Source organism: Boleophthalmus pectinirostris, unplaced genomic scaffold, assembly GCF_026225935.1.
Source record: "Boleophthalmus pectinirostris isolate CB_2022bp ecotype Guang Dong unplaced genomic scaffold, ASM2622593v1 HiC_scaffold_5, whole genome shotgun sequence".
Classification (NCBI taxonomy): Eukaryota; Metazoa; Chordata; class Actinopteri; order Gobiiformes; family Gobiidae; genus Boleophthalmus; species Boleophthalmus pectinirostris.
The window spans coordinates 14,356,714-14,377,520 of NW_026571404.1; positions in this window are offsets into that span (position 1 = coordinate 14,356,714).

Sequence of the window (20,807 nt, forward strand, 5' to 3'; positions counted from 1 at the left end):
AAAGTTTTTGTTTTGTGAAGTGTGAAATTGTTTCGTTGCTTTTGCACAGAGCCAAATGAGCTGCTGGAGAGGTTTTGAATGGAATAAAGTTCATAAACAGGACCAAAATAACCACACATAATCCATCATATTAGTTGAGACTTGAGAGTATTCCTTGTACTTGACTCAACCTTGGTAAATAGATTTGATTTGGAGTATGGTGGAAAATCTATTCTAAACCAATATTACCAAACTTCATAATGGGAGGTTTGAATTTTAATTAAATTACTTTTAATTATGGAACATTGGCAGCCTCTCTTCCATCAGTCTGTCTACCCCAGGGCAGCCTGCTTCAGTATAGTACTTACCACCACCAAGTATGAAGAGAATGAATAATGCACTGAATTATAGAGCGACTTTGGTCATCTGGAAAAGCACCATATAAAAATAATATATTACCATTAACATGTTGCAATGTTACTTTAAAACACCTACATAAGCAGCAGTAACTGATACGTGATGACAATATTTCATACACTTATTTTAATGATGCACTATGTAAACTGGAGGGTTCTTGTCTGTCTCCATGGAGATGGTATTGCTTTACAATGTAGTATCAAACTTATTTATCTAGTATTTATTTTCTTGTGTTTTTTGTTGCTCAAAAATACTTTGAAAGTACACAATTACATTTCCAGGGTGACAAATTGGTTGGCTGCTTTTGTGGCTATCAGGCTCATGGTCATGATTATACATCAGACTTGGAGCTCAGAGGATGTTGTGTAGCGACATGCACTGACACGCCCCTTTTCCTCGGACGTCACAACTCAGAAGAGCTCAGAGAAGATTGAGCAAGGATTCTGAGATAGAATCCAAGATGGCTGCACCCAGTGTCAGAGAAGAGCCCAGTGTCAGTCTTTTAAATATGAACTGTTTTCATTGTGTTTAAACACGTTGGTGGTTTAAATGACAGTTTCAGTCACTCATATTACTGCAGTACCATACTGCATCTGTATCAGTGCCTGTGGGTCTGGTAGTTTGTGTTGTGGTGAAGTCAATATTGAACAAAGACTTGTTTGAAACGGGTGTTGTTAAACATCCCAAGGTTTGCTAACAGAAGATAAACAACAGCAATAACAGCTTTCAGGTTGGTGTCGGACACGCAAAACTGGAATGGGGCGTCTAGTGCGTTGAAGTGCAGACATGACGTCACATCCAAGATCCAAGTGGGAGATGGATGGATAATCGAAAACACCATTATACTCAGCAGTTATTTTAAATTTTTTGTTTTGAGCTCAGTTTTTAACAGGCTTTTTACACCATATGTGGGAGCAAATGTGGCGTAAGACATTCCAGAGGAAATATTTCAAGACCTTCCAGATGAAACACTTTAAAGGAATTAGCCATTTCATCACCAATCGAAACAGCAGAGCAGAGTAACAACAAGACCTTTCTGTTGTGTTCACCTGGTTCCTCCCTGAACATTACTGCGATGCTTCAGGAGGCAGAGGAGGGACACTTTTGGGGACACACAGATCTACTGAGCCTATCTGTCCAGTCCTTCTGTTATACTGCACTGAGACCTTTGACTGAGACACAAATGCAACTGAGAGGTGCAGTGTCAATAAAGTATCTGTCTCTCTCTCTCTCTCTGAAAACACACATTCTTTCCACAGATCAGACGTGTAACTTGGCCTATACTTTTGTCTCCATGGAGATATGAGCTGTTTGATGCCATACTGTTAAACATTCAGGCAAAGCTTTAACATATAACAATCAAGGTTGGTTGCATAGAAATGTTACAGTTAGTATAGCGCATTCAATAATCTAAACATGAAAATACGCAATAAACTCTGTGGTTAAAACTGAACGCCTTAATGCAAAACAAAACAATTAAATGACAGTAGTGTTGCATATTTATGTTGTGTGCATATGATTCTCATTAGTGTATGAAGAGGCTCTTCTATCTGATGAGTGGGCGCGCTGCTATGGACCTGTGTTGCGAAGGGCACTTCAATGTTAAGTGATATTAGATGCCAGTGAGTGTTGATGCATTAGTTCCAGCTTTATTCAACGATCCTAATGGTCTTGATCTGAGCGAGAAGAGAGCGATGTCCTTCACAGCAAAACAATGAATACTATTTGAAGAACATGAAGAGCCCAACAACCACGCACAGAAAGAGACACGGTAACATCCTGCTTTCAAAAGTGTAAAAATTGAGGGGTTTTTTTATATGAAAAGATGTGTTTGGCAAAGCTGTTCTCTAGATAATATTTAAGCAATGTTTCATTTGCTCAAAAAGTACACTGAGTTCAAATGTTCTCAATAAATCCTTTTAAAATGAGCAGTGTGGAAAAGCTACAGTCACAGCAGCAACAACAGCTGTGGGATTTCTCATTCAGTAGTGTTTAAAAATGGGCTGCAAGATTAAAATGTTAAAATGCTGTTTGAAGGCAGCAGTGAGTTGGTAGCTGTTGAGGTCTTACAATGAGGCACTATAAATTACTGTTGTAGTGTCTAAGTGAGTATGTTTATCAAATAACTATACTTTATATCTTTATTCTTATCTTCATTTTATAAACACATTTCTTAGTATCTGACCTGTACTATCCTGGAGGAGATAACATGCATGAATGTAACGTTTCTATATTTTTCAAGTTACAGGTCAGATCTGGAGAAGCGAGCCCACCCACAATAAGACCACATGTTTATTTATTTATTTATTTATTTAGAATAAAGATAAATGTAATCTGATAAATGCAAGACAGACCAGTTTAATGCCATAATGTGGAATATTCCAGGCAAAGCAATAACCTCTCTATGGAGACAAGCAGGTGGTGGACACCAACACCTCCACAAGAAAATGTACATATAGTAAATTTTTCTATAATTAATTTTCTATTTAGATTTAATATATCATGTATAATTATATTGGTCCCTGTTATATTTTCACATATCAGTACCAGATGCTGTCTAAATGACTGTAGTCTGATAGTGTGCTACCTTTGGCCTGACAGAAGAATACCAGAGTGCATGTGAGTCTATAGACTGATAAAGGTAAATGTCGCAAACAGGAAGTGAGCATGGGGGCGCTTCCTGCTCCACTGACTTTGTTTCCAATTGATTGTTTCCCTCTCTCTGTAACTGCTGCAGTGAGTCTCGTCTTTTTGGTCTTAAAATGTTCATATCAACCTGCTCTACATGATCCGGGTGTTTTTATTTCACTATTTTGTCCATTAATAAATTCTGGAACTCCTCTCCAGATTCACTCCTATAGCCGCTGGCTTCGTGAGCTTCATTTGACTGGAGCCGAACTTTATGGATGATGTCACACCCCCTTAGGATACATTCAGACTGCAGCCTGAAGTGACCCAAATCCAATTTTTTCACCCCTATGTGACCTGTATCTGATCTTTTAATGACTTTTAATGAGTCTGTACAACACAGATCAAATTTTTCCAAACACAACCCAGGCCACTTGGATATGTGGTCCTAAAACCAATACATATCCAATCTTATGACGTGCGACTTCAGTCTGAATGGCCAGGTCACATTCATCCCACCTACACGGTCATAACAACACAGTAACAAGCACCTGTTGCGAGCCAATACAACCCAACACTGACATGTTTCCCGTGAGAATGGTACAAGTATACACTCACAAACGTACACAAACGTTCTTCTCGTCTTTTGAAAATTGTGTATGAACTCTGTGCCAGTGAAGCATTCGAGCACATCGCAATCCCACCACCCGCACGTCCTTTAATACAGACGTTGCTGCCACTGCCCCACAAAACACCATGGCCAAAAACCTTCTCCTTCTCAATCTCCTCCTTGAAACAAATAAGCTGTACATGTTCTGGCTCCGGTACGACAGCAACTTTTAAACTGCCAGGTGCTCATAGCGTCCAAGTTTAGGCGACTTCTGTAATCACTGAGCACGCTCGCTGAGTGTGACATCGTTGTGTCCTTCAATGCACATGTGGGACAGTTTTGGGGCATTTAAAGTTCACACTGGAAAGCACATACAAGTCACTTTTAATTGGAAATGTGAACGACAGATTTCACAAAAATTGAGCATTAAGCCCTGCAGTCTGAACGTAGCTTTAGTCCACTTTTTATACAGCCCTGAACAAAGGCTACACGAGGGAAGAGGGGGGGGTAACAGATTTCACATCTTTCATCTACGGGTGACAAATAATCAAATAAACTTGCAGATGGTAGATTTAAATCCAAATTGCGTAGAGAAAGCACAGTAGCTTCCATTTCCGTAGCTTTCATTTGTGCAAAGCTCCTGTCAGGTCGATCTCGCCACAGTGTTTCATGAGAACGCAGGTGTTAAAATCCCCCTTCTCTGTGCCTCGCTATTGCTTTGTCCCCATTTTGCACATGCCTCCCAAACAGTAGCTCTGAGTATCCAGTGTCCAGTACCTGCGTCCATTATCTGAAGCAGTAATGGCTTCCCTTGTTATCTGGCTTTCTCAGTATTGACACATGCATTTGAAACAGAAACACACAACACCTTACAATAACAATAACAAGGTCTACGAACTGATAGAAATCTAAAGTGTATACTCAGGTGGCACATATAGATTTTTGAGAGGTAATTTTCAGATGTCCTCTCATGTTTTTATGAGTAAATCCAATTAGTGTTTACTACAACAGCAGTGTGTTTGAGCCATTGTGTCAGCATGTTAGAAACCTCCCAAGAGGCTTCCATTACTGCGTTCATTTGTGCACATTGCGTTCCTCTCTCCGGATCTGACGCTTTGCTCCTATAACACACGTTTAAAGATTTACAAGATTTCACACCATCTGAGCCAATAGTAACAAGGAAATGACAAATAGTCTTGTTTTATTTGCTGTAATTGGTGTTTTGGTACTATCCACTATTTTTGTACATTCGCTTGAAAGTTGTAGAGGGTTTGAAGATTGGATTTTCCGTTCGATTTAGATGCTATTTAAAAGTCATCATCATTGCTGCTTTCTCCCTCATCATTTTACTCTTGTATAAATCTTCTGTAAGCTTTTTAAGATGGTTATTTGTTAACTTTTTGTAGACTCTGACAAATACACTGCAAAAATTAAAATTTAGTCAAGTTAAGATGACTTGAATTAAGAAAGTTTCATCATGATTTGAGTCAATTTCACTTGACAAGTAAAATTATCTACCACTTCTACTACTTGAAATGTGAAAATACATCTTGTGACACATAAATGAAAAAGAAAAACAACAACTCTTTGCACTTAAAATAAGAAACAAAATCGAATGTTGCTTGAATTAAGAAAAACAGACTTATTCCATTCGTAGATCATTTCACTTGTCAAGTTGAATCTACTCAAATAAAGTCAAATGTTCTTAATTTATGTCATGTTCACTTGTCTAGATATTGTTTTTTTCCAGTCACAGACACAGATCTGTACACAACATGCTTTATATGGCAACGTAATTTCTCCTTTTTTTTAAATTTATGTTTATTAAGGACATCAAAGTCGCATTAGACAAGCCAGATGCATTGCTTTGAGTGTTTTAGCACAAGTGTGAGTTTTCAACACCTGTCCATATAAAAGAAAATAAACTACATGCATAAAAACAGACAATACAAGACACATAAGTTACATACAGATAAAATATATACATTACATTTTCAATGGATGCATTTTTTGACAGTTCCACAGTTTGGCTCCTTTTAGCAGAGAAAAAGACTGCCCAAGAGCCGTCCTGTACATAGGAACAACACAATTATCACTATAGCTCCTCTTGTGTTCACTCTGTGTGTACATTTTATGGTCCTGACAAATTCTGAATTTAGTAATGCATCACAGTTAAGACACTTAAAAAGCAATTTAAGATTGGTAAAGAAAGAAATTTGTAAAAATGTTGCCATCTTTTGACTTTTGCCATGGATTCTACCTGGACGACTGAGGGATTTTACACACAGCAACATGAACTGTATATATAGAGTGTGGACTGTGGTGACTGAAAGTGAATGGGACTATAGATTTAATTATTGATTGTCTATCTGGATGAATGGTTGTATTAATATCGATTGTATTTTATTGGCATGTATGCCATTTATGACATCAACCAGTGTGCCAGTGGCAAAAACTGCCGTTGTGTCCCTAGGCAAGACACTTCACCCACATTGCCTAGTATCAAAGTGGTGTGTGCGTGAGTGATGATGGTGGAGGTCGGAGGGGCCGATGGCGCAGATTGGCAGCCTCGCTTCTGTCAGTCTACCCCAGGGCACCTGTGGCCACAGTAGTAGCTCACCAGTGAATGAGTAATGAACTGTAAAGCGCTTTAGGTATCTTGAAAGATATGCAATGATTAATGATTAAATAATTAAACTGTTGTGGGATTGCATTAGTAAATTTGCAATTTTTCTATAATCTGGCATAAACATACTACCTCTTTGTCAAGTCAATATTTTATGTACATTGTCCCTGATAAATAAACAAAAATAATGCACTAAATTAGACACATAGAAAACACAAAAATGAAATCAAATTTGCATCTGCTGAATAAATTATAAGAAAATATGTGCTACTACAAATATATTCTGGGTTGTGTGAAATTATGCTTGGCTTGAACACTCCAAAATAACCGGTTTCTAGGGATGTAACAATAATCGAAATATTGTGATATTGTATCGTAGTTCTCCCAGTAATATCGTGGACCATCACAATATATCGAATTACAAGTCTCATTGCTTAAATTAAGAGTTATGTTGCAGTAATAGCTACAAAAAGACAGCGGGAACTACATAGACCATGATCCTTTGCTCTATTTCAGTGCAGACTACATGAAGAAATAACAGTTCTAAGCACTTTTAAGTCTTAGTTCTTTGGATTAAGTCTTGTCAAGGCATTTTAAGAGGAAAAAGTAGCATATTAACAGTTTTAGCTGTTTAGTCAACACAAAGTATCGCAATAAATATCATACCGTCAGATTTGGGTTTTATTACATCCCTAATCATGAGTTTTCCCACCATATCTCAATAAATATCATACTGTGAGGTTCATTACGTGACGATATCGTAGCGTGACACTTGGATATCATATCATACATCTCTACTGGTTTGACTTCATTCTAAACACATATCTACTTTTAAAGAGGCACTGTGTAACTTTTCTGTTGAAGGCTCTGCCACTGTGAACTGCAGGCACTAAGATCAGTCTCTAAAAAACTGACAGCATTATGAAAATGATTGTGAATGTTTTATGAAACAGATTTTGATAATAATTTGTATAATATGTTGAAAAGAAGACAATGAAGACTTTTTTGAACCATGTTTCTTAAAAAAAAATTATAATAAAAATAAATCTTTTCTCAAACTGATTACAAATTCTCGGAAATTTCCATTCTAAAAGCTCTAATCCACCCTGGCACTCTGCTTCTGGAGAGCTGCTGCTGCTGCTGCTGCTAATGCACTCTTTGTAACTCTCAGACCTTTTTATTTAGTAAAATCCTTGAACCCTAAAACCCCAGGATCTAAAGTAGACATAGACCAGCACATTTAGTCCTACTGTTAAGAGGATAGAAAATTCGTCTTCATTAAACTGTAGCCATTTCCATAAACATTTTATTCTCAATAGACTCAAGGTAATCTAGCCATAAGAGGTTGAGAGGACATAGTGTACCTGAGAATTAGCTTTTCAGACACTAGCAAAATTACAGGAAAAACTACATGATCAAAATTATTCTTGTATTACTAGGTTAGGGTGACCAAACGTCCTTGTTTACCCCGTAGAGTTCCAGTTTTGAGCGCTGTGTCCCTTGTCTCAGTTTTATAAAAGCAATGTGTGGGTGTCCATGTTTTTGACCAATCTGATATCTGAGAGGGGAATTTATTGTTTTGGTTTTTGTTTTTGTTTAGCTAAAATGCAGAAAACCATGCTTGAAAATGCTCCTAAGGCAAAAAATGTACAGACTGAAGTACCTTTTTATCCAGATTATACACTGATCCACAAGTGAATCAAGAACAGACAATGCTGTGAGCTCTTTTCAATTTTATTTATACCAACCATCCCAACATTAAATTTAGAAAATCCCTTCCCCTTACACTAGGTAATATGATGATGTATTAAAACATGTAGAGTAAACTGATATTCAGGGCTGGCTCTAGGCATTTGGAGGCCCCAATAAGATTTTAGTTGTGGCCCCCAAATGGAGACGTAGGCCCCATCCACATTAATATGTATTTGGGTAATTTTTGTTGTGAATGCAGTGTTTGTCCACAATGATCTGATGGAAAACGGCTCCAGAGATGGAACGATCTGGTGCCGCTAGCTCCCACGAATTCGTCTGAGTACAAATTTGATCTGGCACTGTGTGGACGCCTGAAAATTCTGATACGCTGACGTAGGAGCTTTAGTTACCGTCTTTATTGGACCACGTCACTGTGACTTGCGCCTTCCTGATTCGCTGGGTTCGTGACATCGGTCATGTGACGTTATTGCGGAAAACAGTTTAAACAAACCATAGACTAATGGGAAACAGCGTAGCTAGAACTACTTGCTGGTAAACGGTCCACAAAAAGATTGTTTTTACGCTTGACATCTTCCTTGGCTTGAAATTGGCTGCTCCATCTTACTAGTGTTTCAGGCGGTTTCACGTTAAAGGGCGAAGTATAATTCCATAGGTCTATGCATGTGACTCGCAGACGTATAATCTCTAAAAAGTTAAACATAAACCATCTCCAACGCGATAAAAGCACAGAACAGACTCACCATCAGCAGAACACCTCTCTGTTACAGAAAGAACACATTTATTCTACTGAGTCTTTTCCTTTTTATTCCAACAGAGGCTAAACCGCGTCAGGGCACAAGGAGCGAGCTGTTTTTTGAGCGCTTAGTTTATGCAAATTACCCATGTGGTTTTAAGTTTCGTTTCTGTAAAACATAAGCAAATGTGCACAAAGCTGTGTGGAGAGGGAAAGCTTGAGGACACAGAAACAACGTGTCTGGACGCAAATCGTTTCTGGTACGGTGATACAGTGATTCTCCAATGAGATTCATGTGGTCTTCTGATATTTTATGTTATTAGGTTCTTTTTTCAGACCTAGAGTTTTGTTCTCTTCCTATAGGTCTGAAAAAAGAACCTTATAACATAAGATACGGTGATTCGTTTCAGTGTAAATGTAGCCATAGTTTTAAAAAATTGACACACCACCAAGCATGACATTATCAGCAAAAAACAAGGTCACTCAGTTTAATCCTGCGCTCCTTTTTGTCCGTCAGTCCCCGTCCTAAACTTTCTTTTAGAAGTCATTTCATTATTATCATTATTTCATTGCACATTTTTTTCTGTTATATTTGTCCCAAGTGAATTGTAACCAAGTTGCAAAGGCCTATATGATTTAAGCCTCTCCTGTGGGTTGACTTTTTGAAAAGAAACTTCTTCAAAGGTTTCGGTGGAAGTTTTCAGTGCTGCAGAGCTGACAGATAAATATTTTATCTCAACTATTGTCTTATTTATGAGTTTTATTTGTTTAATTGCCTTCAGTTCCGTCAGCAGATGAATCACAAATGAGATACTTTTTGAAATCTACATGGTACATTTCTTTTTGTTTCTGTGCCGACTGTCACTGATACTTCCCAATGTTTGAAAAGGAACTGCATAACTCATATCATTTCTTTCAAAGTGCACTCTCTTGGAGGCATGGTCGCGCAGCTCTCACCTCAGAACAAAAGGGTTTTCACTTATTTTCAACATTCAGTATTGCTACTAAGTATTGATAGTACCTTTTGCACTTTTGAGCTATATAATGACCAAATAAAACATAGAAATTAAATGAAAATACTTAAAAATGGCAAAAACTATGCTTCCAAACATGCTTCTCTTTTGATAATAACAACATAATAGAGATATCGGGAGATATGCTGTAACAATCACTCACTTAAAGCTGCACTATGTAACTTTTATTGTCCTCTACCAGCTTCTTTCCATGAAGTTGTAATTCCTTTCCTGAAATGTTTCACGGTATGGCATTAAACTTATCTTGCATTTATTCACTTCAGTTGTTTTTATTGCTTAAAACATTTATGAAAAACATGCTTTCTAACCCGGTGGTGTTGCCGACCGGTCTCCATGGAGATAGACGCCATGCTGTGGAACATTCCAGGTAAAGCAGCTCATCTCCATGGAGACAAGTCAATGGTAGACCCTCTACTAAGTGCAGCTTTAAGTTCACATATTCACTTGAGTTTCCTTAAAAGATAAATGTTGTGTAAAACCTTCTTTAATGAGCATTTAAAGTGTCCATGTTACGCTATTTTCTGATCGATGTTTTAATGTTGTTCTCTCATCAAACACAAACCTGGAGTTGTGTTTTATTTCATTCACACGTTTGACGCATAAATACTGTATATTTAGGCTGAGTTCTTCTCTGAAACGGAAAACGCTCTGTTCCTGTTTTGTGTGTGTATGTAAATCTGGTCCCTGAGCCCTGTACTCGGATTTGCAGGAGCTGAAATCACCGGACAGAGGCTGGACGTCTGATCGCTCGCCGGTTTGGCCAGGCACCCTTCCGCCCCCACCAATCCGCGGAAGCCACCTGTGGGGGAACGGACTACAAAAGGGACAGTCTTCCTCCTGCTCGGCACGACTGGACACCTGCCTGACAGCTCGCCGTTTTTTTTATTTTTTTTTATTCAGTTGTGTCTCATTTTGCGTTAATGATGCTGGCTGATGGCTCTGTTATTTGATTTAATTTGAGACACTTTTGTTATTCATGTAGAACAACTTGAGTTAGGTTCTTTTTTTGTTACCTCCGCCAAGGAGGTTATGTTTTTGCCGGCGTTTGTCTGTTTCGTCTGTTTGTTTGTTTGTTTGTCTGTTAGCAACATAACTCAAAAAGTTATGGACCGATTTTGATGAAATTTTCAGGATTTGTTGGAAATGTGAAAAGGAAGAACTGATTTCATTTTGGGGGTGATCCGGAAGAAATCCTGGATTCTGGATCACTTTGAAATTTTAGTTAACATTGTGGTAAATGGGGCCAAAAATTTTGTTTCTCAATATCTCGGTTAATTATTGACCAAACCCCATGAAATTTGACTCAGGGATGGACAATGGGATCCTCTTTCATATTCCAAAGGCTGATCCGGATCTGATCCAGAAGACTGATTTTATCGCAATTTATATAAAAAATGGGGGTAGTCCTTGGCGGAGGTCTGCGCTCTCTGAGTGCTTTTCTAGTTGTACTTAGTTTAGGGCTCTATAGTTTGGTAATTCCTTTTTGTTTAAACGCCTTTATTTCACCACCACATTTCTTTGTTGTTGTTGTTTTTTTTTTTTTTCTTTCCTACATTGTAAATTAATAAATTCACAATTTTTAGTTAAACCTTTAACATCTTGGTTTTTATTATTGCTTCTCTTCTTCCCTAGCAAACGAAACATAACAGTAATACAGGAAGTGCTCCACTGTGTTTTTAAACTCCATTTATTATCATCATTATTCATCCATAAACTCCACTTCATTAAAATCATTTGGATGATTTCAACCCTAGAATTGCCAATCTCTGCTGAACAAAAGATACCACTACATGACATCACAAAGTGCAACAGAGCATTTTGAGCTTTGGACATGTAACCAGACTAATAAACCAGAATAACTCAAACATGTGTAAATGAAACAAAACACAACTCCAGATATGTTTTTGATGAGATAACAACATTCTAAAATGTCTTGAAGCTCACAGGAATCCATTTTGTGTCATATAGGTCAGTGTTTCACAAACTTTTTTTTCTGGGGACCCATATTTTAAAAGTCACAAACCTTCACGACCCAAGTCAATAGACATTATTGGTAAATCACAAAATAAAGGTGGATTTGACCATTATTGAACATTAATGAGGATATTTTATTGTTGATTGAGTGATCGTGTCTCTCTGAACAATTAGTATAAGTATTATTCAAGTTTTAAACAATGAAAAACACTAATTGAACCAACAATAAAAGGATCCATAAGTCGCCTATTTGGACTTTAAATGTAATCCATTTCATTTTCTTTTCAGCTTTCAATTGAACCAGCAATATTGGAACTAAATAGTCAATAAAATAATTACAAAAAGGTTAGAAATGATAGAAAGCATGTCTTAACATTTGAGCATTTCTAATGATAATTCTGTGTTTTTGTTGCATGTTCCAGTCCGGCTGCAGGAGGAGAGCGCAGCAGCAGATCAGGCGCAGCATTCAGTTTGCTTCTGTGCTTTGTCTTCATTTTTGTGAGCACAGAAACTCATAATTCACACTTACAGTATATGTACGTAGCAGTGAAAGGAATAAGCCTAGAAATACTGACCCTACTGAGGACAGGAGATTCTGATGAAATGCTTATCCATAATCAGGTCACAGATCGATGTATGCGACTGTGTACTGCAGACCTACATGCAGATTGTGACAAGGTGGCCCAAAAAAATCTCTTGCGACCCAGTGTGTTGAAATGACTGTCCATCATTATAAGCTTACTCAAAGATATATTTTCATTGATTTATGTAACCTCTGCAATACCTCATTAGAAAATACTGCAATTATTATGTCTCGATGTGTACTTTTGCTGCTAAAACTATTGAAAAGTTGTTTGCTTGGGCTGTTTTCAGGTTAAAATGAGATTCATGGGATTTGTAATTGGAGTGGTTAGCCCTGGGACTGGACCACATGTAGCCCGAGGAGTGGGCCAGTCTTGTGAAGTGCAGATGAAGAGTGAAAGTGGGGCATGCAGTGACTGATGTGCGACGTTTAGAGCCACTGGCAGCCCCCCCGTGCAGCCTCCCAGCGGTGTGACGGGGGGAGCGGCGCTGATAAGAGGGACTGATCAAAACCACAAAAACACAAACTGCTCTGGGACAGTTTGGAGGCGCACGCTCAAGACGCTAAAACCGCCTCTGAAATGTTTCTGTAATCAGTAAACACGCACAGGTACGAGAGAGAGAGAGAGGGGGATTCTGGAGAGAAAACTGAGAGAGAGAGAGGGAAAGAAAGAGACAAAGAGAGATATAGAGAGAGAGAGAGAAAGAGAGAGACAAAAGGGACAGAGAGATGGAGACAGTGAGAAAGGAAGAGAGAGAGAGAAAGAGAGAGATTGAGGCAGTGAGAGAGAAAGAGAGCAGGAAAGTAAGGGACAGACAGAGAGAGGCAGAGAGAGAGACGAGATACAGAGAGAGAGAGAGAGAGAGAGAAAGAGAGAGAGATGAAGGCAGTGAGAGAGAAAGAGAGAGGGAAAGTAAGGGACAGACAGACAGAGAGAGACACAGAGAGAGACACAGATACAGAGAGAGAGAGAGACAAAAGGAGAGAGAGTTGGAGACAGTGAGAGAGAGAAAGAGAGAGAGAGAGGGAAAGAAAGAGACAGAAGGAGACACACAGAGAGACAGAGATACAAAGAGAGAGAGAGAAAGAGAAAGGCAGAGAGAGATGGAGACAGTGAGAGATGAAGAGAGAGAGGGAAAGAAAGACAGAGAGAGAAGCAGAGATACAGAGAGAGAGAGAGAGAGAGAAAGGAAAAGAGAGATGGAGAGAGAGAGGGAAAAAAGAGAGAGAGAGACACAAAGAGAGAGAGATGGAGACACAGAGAGAGAGAGACAAAGGAAAAGAGAGACAGAGACAGTGAGAGAGAAAGAGAGGGGGCGAGGGAAAGAAAGAGACAGATAGAGAGACACACACAGGCAGAAAGAGAGAGGCAAAGAGAAAAACAGAGAGACAGACACAGAGCAAAAGACAGAGAGAGAAAGAGAGAGAGAAAGAGAGGCAGAGAGCGACACACACAGAGGGACAGAGAGGGAGAGTCAGAGAGAGAGGTAGAAAGAAAGACAAAGAGACAGACAGGTAGAAAGAGAGAGAAAGAGAGGCAGCAAGATAGAGACTAAGAAAGAGACAGAGAGAAAAAGAGATAGCGAGAGAGACGCACGCAAAGAAGGACAGAGAGGATGAGACAGAGAAAGAAAGACAAAGATACAGACAGAGAGAGAGAGAGAGAAAGAGAGAGACTAAGAAAGAGACAGAGAGAGATAGAAGAGAAAAGCAGAGACAGAGAGTTGTAGAAAACATGGCGCCCTTGAGAGCAAACACTAGAAACTGACGATTCAGACTCCATGGATTTTCTTGGACGGGCAAACAGAGTAGAACACCGATCATTCTCTTAGATGAAAAAGTGTGTTGTTTCATCTTCTATCTTCATACCGTCAAACTAGGAAACTGCGACATCCTCCTTCGTAGTCGGCATGTGAATACTAGTATTTTTAGTTTTAGCCAACCACAGTAATGACTCATAGTTCAGCAAAACTCTTCATGTAAAATATTCTTGTGTTTTGGTGTTACTATGTACTTTTCTGAACTGTCATCTGATCAACGGTGCTTCTCTATCTTGCCACATGTTGTCCTTATACTTTTTAATATTGCTTATTTATTTTTCCTTTTATCACTCTCAATCACTGGGCCTCGAGGAACACGTTTTGTTTTCTCGTGTGTTTCTCTCACGTCCTTGAAAGACAAATAAAGAACCTTGAACCTTGGTGTAATGTCTTAACCCTTACTGACTCATATGCAGTACGTTATCTTTTCGTTACCTTCTGGTTTATAATCTTGAACAGGGTTACTGCTGTTAGCCGGGACATATGCAAGACATATACCACACCGCCATGCACTTCTGGTCTGAAATCAGGTCCAGAGTGGTCATTTCTTGAGTTTCCACTGTACAGGATTTAGTCAAGGGTGTAGGTTTGCATAGGGACATGTCACGACCAATATTTGGGGAAGGCAAAATAGTCCCTACCAATAGTCCCTACTAATTTTAGACTGAGATATATTCAGTGATATGACGACAGGGTTACTCCTGCCGCTATTTCATTGGCTGCAACAGAGTGAAAGCAACAGAGCCTAAACTAGGGAAGAGGCAGGGCAGGGCCAGCACCCGAAGATGTCGGCTTGAGCAGGCGTGAGTGAAGACGCTGCACACCAAACTTTGAAAAACTTTTCAAAAGGAACTTACTTCACTTCATCTTCAATTAAACTTGCCTTATAATGAGTCGCCGCGGAAAAAGAGCGACTATCACCACAAGTGCACCTCCCAAACGGAGCCCTATTGACTCTATTGACAATATTCCATGGACAAATGTCTGGACATGACCTCACAAATATCTCATCACCAACAAGCAAAGGGAAATCTGCTACAAACTTCTACATCGCTGTTATCCACTAAAGAATCATCTTAGAAGGGCCATGGACACAAACTGTACATTTTGCAAACTGAAAAATGAAACCTCCTCTCACTTATTTTGGACCTGCCCAGACTCTGTGTGTTTTTGGAAAGAATTAATTTAAAAAATACGCAATTTCTTATCCCATTTGACCCTTTCTTATAAAGACGTGCTGTTTGGTTTTTGCAGTGTGCATCATACGAAAAGTAAACAACATTATATAATTAATCAAGTAACCTATCAGTTGGTTTCATGAGGGGCTTGGATTTAATCTGGTCAAACTTAAACTCAGAAAATTAGATTAGTTTATTTCAAATATGCATGGAGAATGAACAAGGTCATGGGTCATCTCTCATTTAGAACAAAATCAAACTTTTCCTCAGATTCTGCGGAGGTCTATTTAAACATAAACCAACATACTTTCTTTGATTGGCTAATACACCTGCCAGTCAGGTCCATCTGAACTTGTAAAGATTGTCTGCGTACTCTGGTGTATGAATGTGTGAGTGAATGGGTGAGTGGTTCCTTGTTCCTTGAAGGTGGAAAAGCGCTATATAAAAATTTGATCATTTACCATTTCACTGACAATACAAATTTGAGCTTTATATGTAAATTATATCACTAAGCGTGTCTCATAGTGCCCAGTTTGCATCTTCTGTAAACTGAAAGTGGAGGCATAAACCACAGACATACTGTATTTGATGATCCAGATGTCCGCTGATCCGTTGACGCCATTGTCAGCAAATCTAAAAATGATTCACTGACCCGCAGAGCACACCACATACTGTCTCATAATGAGCTCTGTGTTGTTTGGGGAACACTGGTTTTAGCCAAGAAAGGATCCAGGCTAGTGCGAAGAACAAAGAGGTTATCTGGACCTGTGTCCTGTTTGAAGTTGGAGCATTTTCAAAAAAGATTAATGCTGCTAATTTGTTTCTGTAATTAAAGCCCTGTACACGTGTATTTGACAAAAAGGAAATGGTCTTACCCCAGTACAGATAAATTGTATCAGCAGTTCTTGACGTCAAAATATGTCAGCTCTGTACAGGCTGCAACTAATTATAAAGTGCTGTATGGTTTGATAATCAGGAAGTGCCCATTAGCATGCTAGTTGGGACAAAAATCTCCGCTTTGGTCTCTGAAAGTTGTGAAAAGTGCCATAAACTCACTGCAGTGAATATTTAGGATGCATAAGGTAAGTGAGGAATAAATTTTGATCGCTGCAAAATGTTTAAAATGAATAAGTTGGATTTTTTACGTTTTTGAAGACAGTAAAAATCAGGTACGGAGCCTTTAACATTTTCACAGTCACGGCTACCAAATTCCTCCTTCTGTTTATTCTTTTATCCCCCATTTCTAACCATTGAAATACTTCAGCTCAAATCTTCTATTCTAATTTGCCACAGCACTGCTTGGCCACAAAAAACCTTAAGCTTCAGTTTAATGTGCAGTGGTGTAACTCCCCCTTTTATTGCACTGATGGTCCAGTGCAGTTTATGTCTGTAGAGCTGTTTTACTTTTCCATCCTCTCTCCTTTAATGATAACAAAATAAAAGGTACAATGCCCCACAGGCTGGTCATTCAAAGGGGTCGTAAAAGCAGAACTTTGTGACAAAATCAGACAGCTGTGAGGTGTCTCCATCTATTATGAAACATTTTATTGATCAAAACCTTGTAAGAAGAACTGTGTGTGTTGTTGTATAACGCTTAAGAAGAGAGCTGATTTACTCCACATTGGCCGTCCACTTTGTTTCATTTCTACTACTTTTATTGAATTGACTCAGTTACATTTACTTGAGCAACGTTTTAAGAGAAAGTGTACTTTTCAGAGTGCTTTTCTGAGCAGAATAAGCCAGCAGAGCAAACATACTTTCTCATTGTGTGGGCTATCCTTGGAAAATACCAGATTTTGTGCATTATTTAATGTTTTCTCCTCCATATTACATTAACTTCAAATTATACAGTGGATGTTATGTCCTGTCCTTTGTTCACCTGAGCTCTCTGCTCTTCTTCTGTCAGGCCAAAGCTGACACATGATCAGACTGCAGTAACTAAGACAGCATCTCGTGGTGATATGTAAGAATACAACAACAGTCTAATTATAGATGTAGTCGTTTACCCAAATACTTTTTTACTCTTACTTCAGTAATTTCTTGGACCTCTACTTTGTACTTCTACTTGAGCCATATTATTTTGAAGTAGCATTACTCTTACTTTTGGCTATACTACCCACCTATGTCATAGCCAGGCTGGCACCACCTAGTGCCTCCGCTCAATTTCATTTCTCTCCAGCGACTAAGTCAGGAATCAGAAAACACTAGACTGTTTGCAAAAACCCTGGAAGTCAGGCACTAACCAATCAGCAAAGAGCTGTACATTCTGTGTTGGCAACGATTCCCGAGATCGAGGATTTAAAGCCGGAACAAAGAGAATGTTTGGTGAATTTTACCAAAGGGAAAGTCACTATTGCCCTTCTTCCTACGGGATTTGGGAAAAGCTTACCGTATTTTCTGCACTATAGGGTGCTCTGGATTATAAGGTGCACTGTCATTGAATGGTCTATTTTCAAACTTTCTTTACATATAAACCGCACCAGACTATAAGGCGCATTAAACGAAACACAACAGTTAAGTCAGTCAGTCAAACTTTATTTAATGCGTTCACAATAACTCTCAACTTTGCTCAATTGTAACATCTAAAAAAATACAGTCTGAAACCGCTAAATTGTTAGCATATTCACAATAACTCATAATTGTTCAAACAGTTGGGCGATTACGGCGTCCAGCACACCCGCATCCCTCTCGTCATTATCTGAGTCAGTGTCGTTACTGTTACTTGAGAGTTCAGTGATGATTCTGGTCTTGGTGAAAGCTCGGACCACAGTTGATACTGATCCCTTAGCCCAGGCGTCCACGATCCGTTGGCAGATTGTGGCGTACGTCCCTCGGCGCTGTCTCCCTGTCTCGGTGAATGTGTGTTCACCTTCTCTCATCCACTGCTCCCACGCAGTTCGCAGTTTAACTTTATAACAGCCTTGAGTTTAAAGTCGCCGTTGTAAGCGTGTCTTTTGACAGGTGCATTTTGATATTAAAAGGAATCACATTATGTATTACTCCGTGATGCTTCTGACTACGGTCACAGTAATGCTGCAAGTTGTGCGGCTTTGTAGTTTACTAAAGTTGTACAAAGACACCCGAATAAATTCATATATAAGGTGCTTTGGATTATAAGGCGCACAGTCAGTTTTTGATGAAATTAAAGGCTTTTAAGTGTGCCCTATAGTGCGGAAAATACAGTAATATATCAGTTAGCCTTGTTAGCGGTGCATTACATATGTCACGACCAAATAGCAGCGATTGGTTGAATAAAAAAAAAAGTACCCGCCTACCGTCGAGCAAACGAATCCTAATGCTGCGAGGTCAGACGGTTTCCACCAGGTGAAACCGGCTGATGAATCAGGCTACCTCTGCCAAGCAAGATAGATTTAAATACCTACTTAGTCCTTTCATGGTTCGAAAGTCATGCACTCAGATTCAATACGCTTCCTGATAATACACTAGAATTGCACTGACTATTGCCATTTTTTGAGGAAAATAGATATCAAAATGACAGTATTGCAGGGGATAGAGGGGTCTAATTTTATGCCTGATTGGTGTAATTGTATAAGAATGCAATTTACGTGTTCCAAAGCAGAATACAAAGCCTGATGTTATAACAAAAGCAGTGGAGTGTGCAGTTTAATAATGATAGAGCCATCTGGATGCTATAACTGAACTTTGCCTAACATTGCCCATATGGAAGAACAGCTCTCAAACTTTCTTGTGCATAAGCTTGTTGACATATTGAGTGCAGCAGAGGCATATCTTAAGTACATCTGACACTGAAGGTTACCACGGAGAAATAAATAGTTTCCAACTCACGCATAGACTTGACCCTCTTGTCCCTCAACCACTGAAACTTATTGCCATTGATTTATGAGGATTTGCGCTGAAGGAGCTGCACAAAATAACAATATGTACCTTCAAAGTTGACTGACATTATGGAAAAAGTAAGTGCAACAAATATAATTAGCTATAAAGAGCTTTTAATATTCAAACACTGCTGATTGTTTATTTAAAGGCATTAACGGTCTTATATTATGCAAAAGCTTTTAGCCATGTTAGAATATTGTTTCCTCATCAAAAATATACATGAAGTTGTGTTTTGTTTCATTCACACATGTTTCTTTATTATTAGTCTGTCCACATTTCCAAAGCTCAAAATGCTCTCTTCCACCTTGTGATGTCATGAAGCGGTAGTTTCAAGTTAACAGCTCTTTTTATTTTTAGTTCAGCAGAGAGAATAAAATGATCCATGATTGTAGTGAAGGTTTGTAGAGTTTAAAAACACAGTGGAGCACTTTCTGTACTGACACATGACATCACAAGGTGGAGTGTTTCTGAGCTTTGCCTAAATATACAGTGTTTGTGTGTTTCTGAATGAAAGAAAACACAACTCCAGGTATATTTTAATGCTGAAAACATACAAAACATAGATTTTTAAAAGTATAATATGGCCCTTTAAGCTTTCCCTTCAAGTCATGTAAACATATTCATTCTATTTTTGTCTCTATCTCTATGTGTCATACCTGGACGACTGAGGGATTACACAGACATCCATTTCTCATTGAAAAAATTGACTTTAAATGCGAAACTTTTCTGGCTCACGTCCACCACCTGATGTTTCCATGGCAACGTTATGTTGTTTTGATCTGTGGAGAGTCGCCCATATTCGCAGAAGGAATTGCTGAATTTTTGAGCAACAGAAACACCCAAAATGAATAAATTCTAGATGGAAATGTAAAGCCATAACATGTCCATGGAGACAAGCGGGTGATGAACCATCCACTAGAGAGGTTGTGCAGTGCACCTTTAAATTAAAAATATCCGTCTTCTGTATCATCTACTCTATTATCTCTCCATCTCACATAATCTCACCGGAGACTGTTTTGGGGATAAAAGCTTTGTAGTATTAAAGTAATATTGCACATATTACTGAGTGTCAAACTGCTGTAAATATCTAAAAAAAAAAAACAAATACACTGCAAATGTGGCTGCAAACCAAGCACTACAAAAGCACGTTTATTCCAGCAGCCCCCAGTGTCCTGAACAAGTGATTTTATTATATTTATCTTATTTATGCCCCTTTGCACATATGCCATATTTTTATTCTTGTTTTAATGTATTATTTCTAATGGGGAGTTCTTTTAGCCTGCACTGTGTACTGCTGTCACTTTTGCTGCTGCCAGACTGATCATCGGTTCCAAAAAGAGAGACTATATTACACCCATCCCAGACCAACTCCACTGGTTACTTGTTAAATACAGAATTGATTTTAAAATTGTATTATTTGTTGTTTAAATCACTTAACTCTCTCGCGCCACAATACAGCACTGATCTTTTAACCCCACACACAGCCTCACAGGTCTCTCTCAACTCTCTCAACCTACTGTCCGTCCAACCATCCCGCCTCAAAACCAGGGGAGGTCGAGCTTTCTCTGTTGTGCCCCCCAAGCTTTGGAACACCCTCGTCTTCATCTGAGATCTTGCCTCTCCCTCCTACCTCACTTTAAAACCCTTCTAAAAA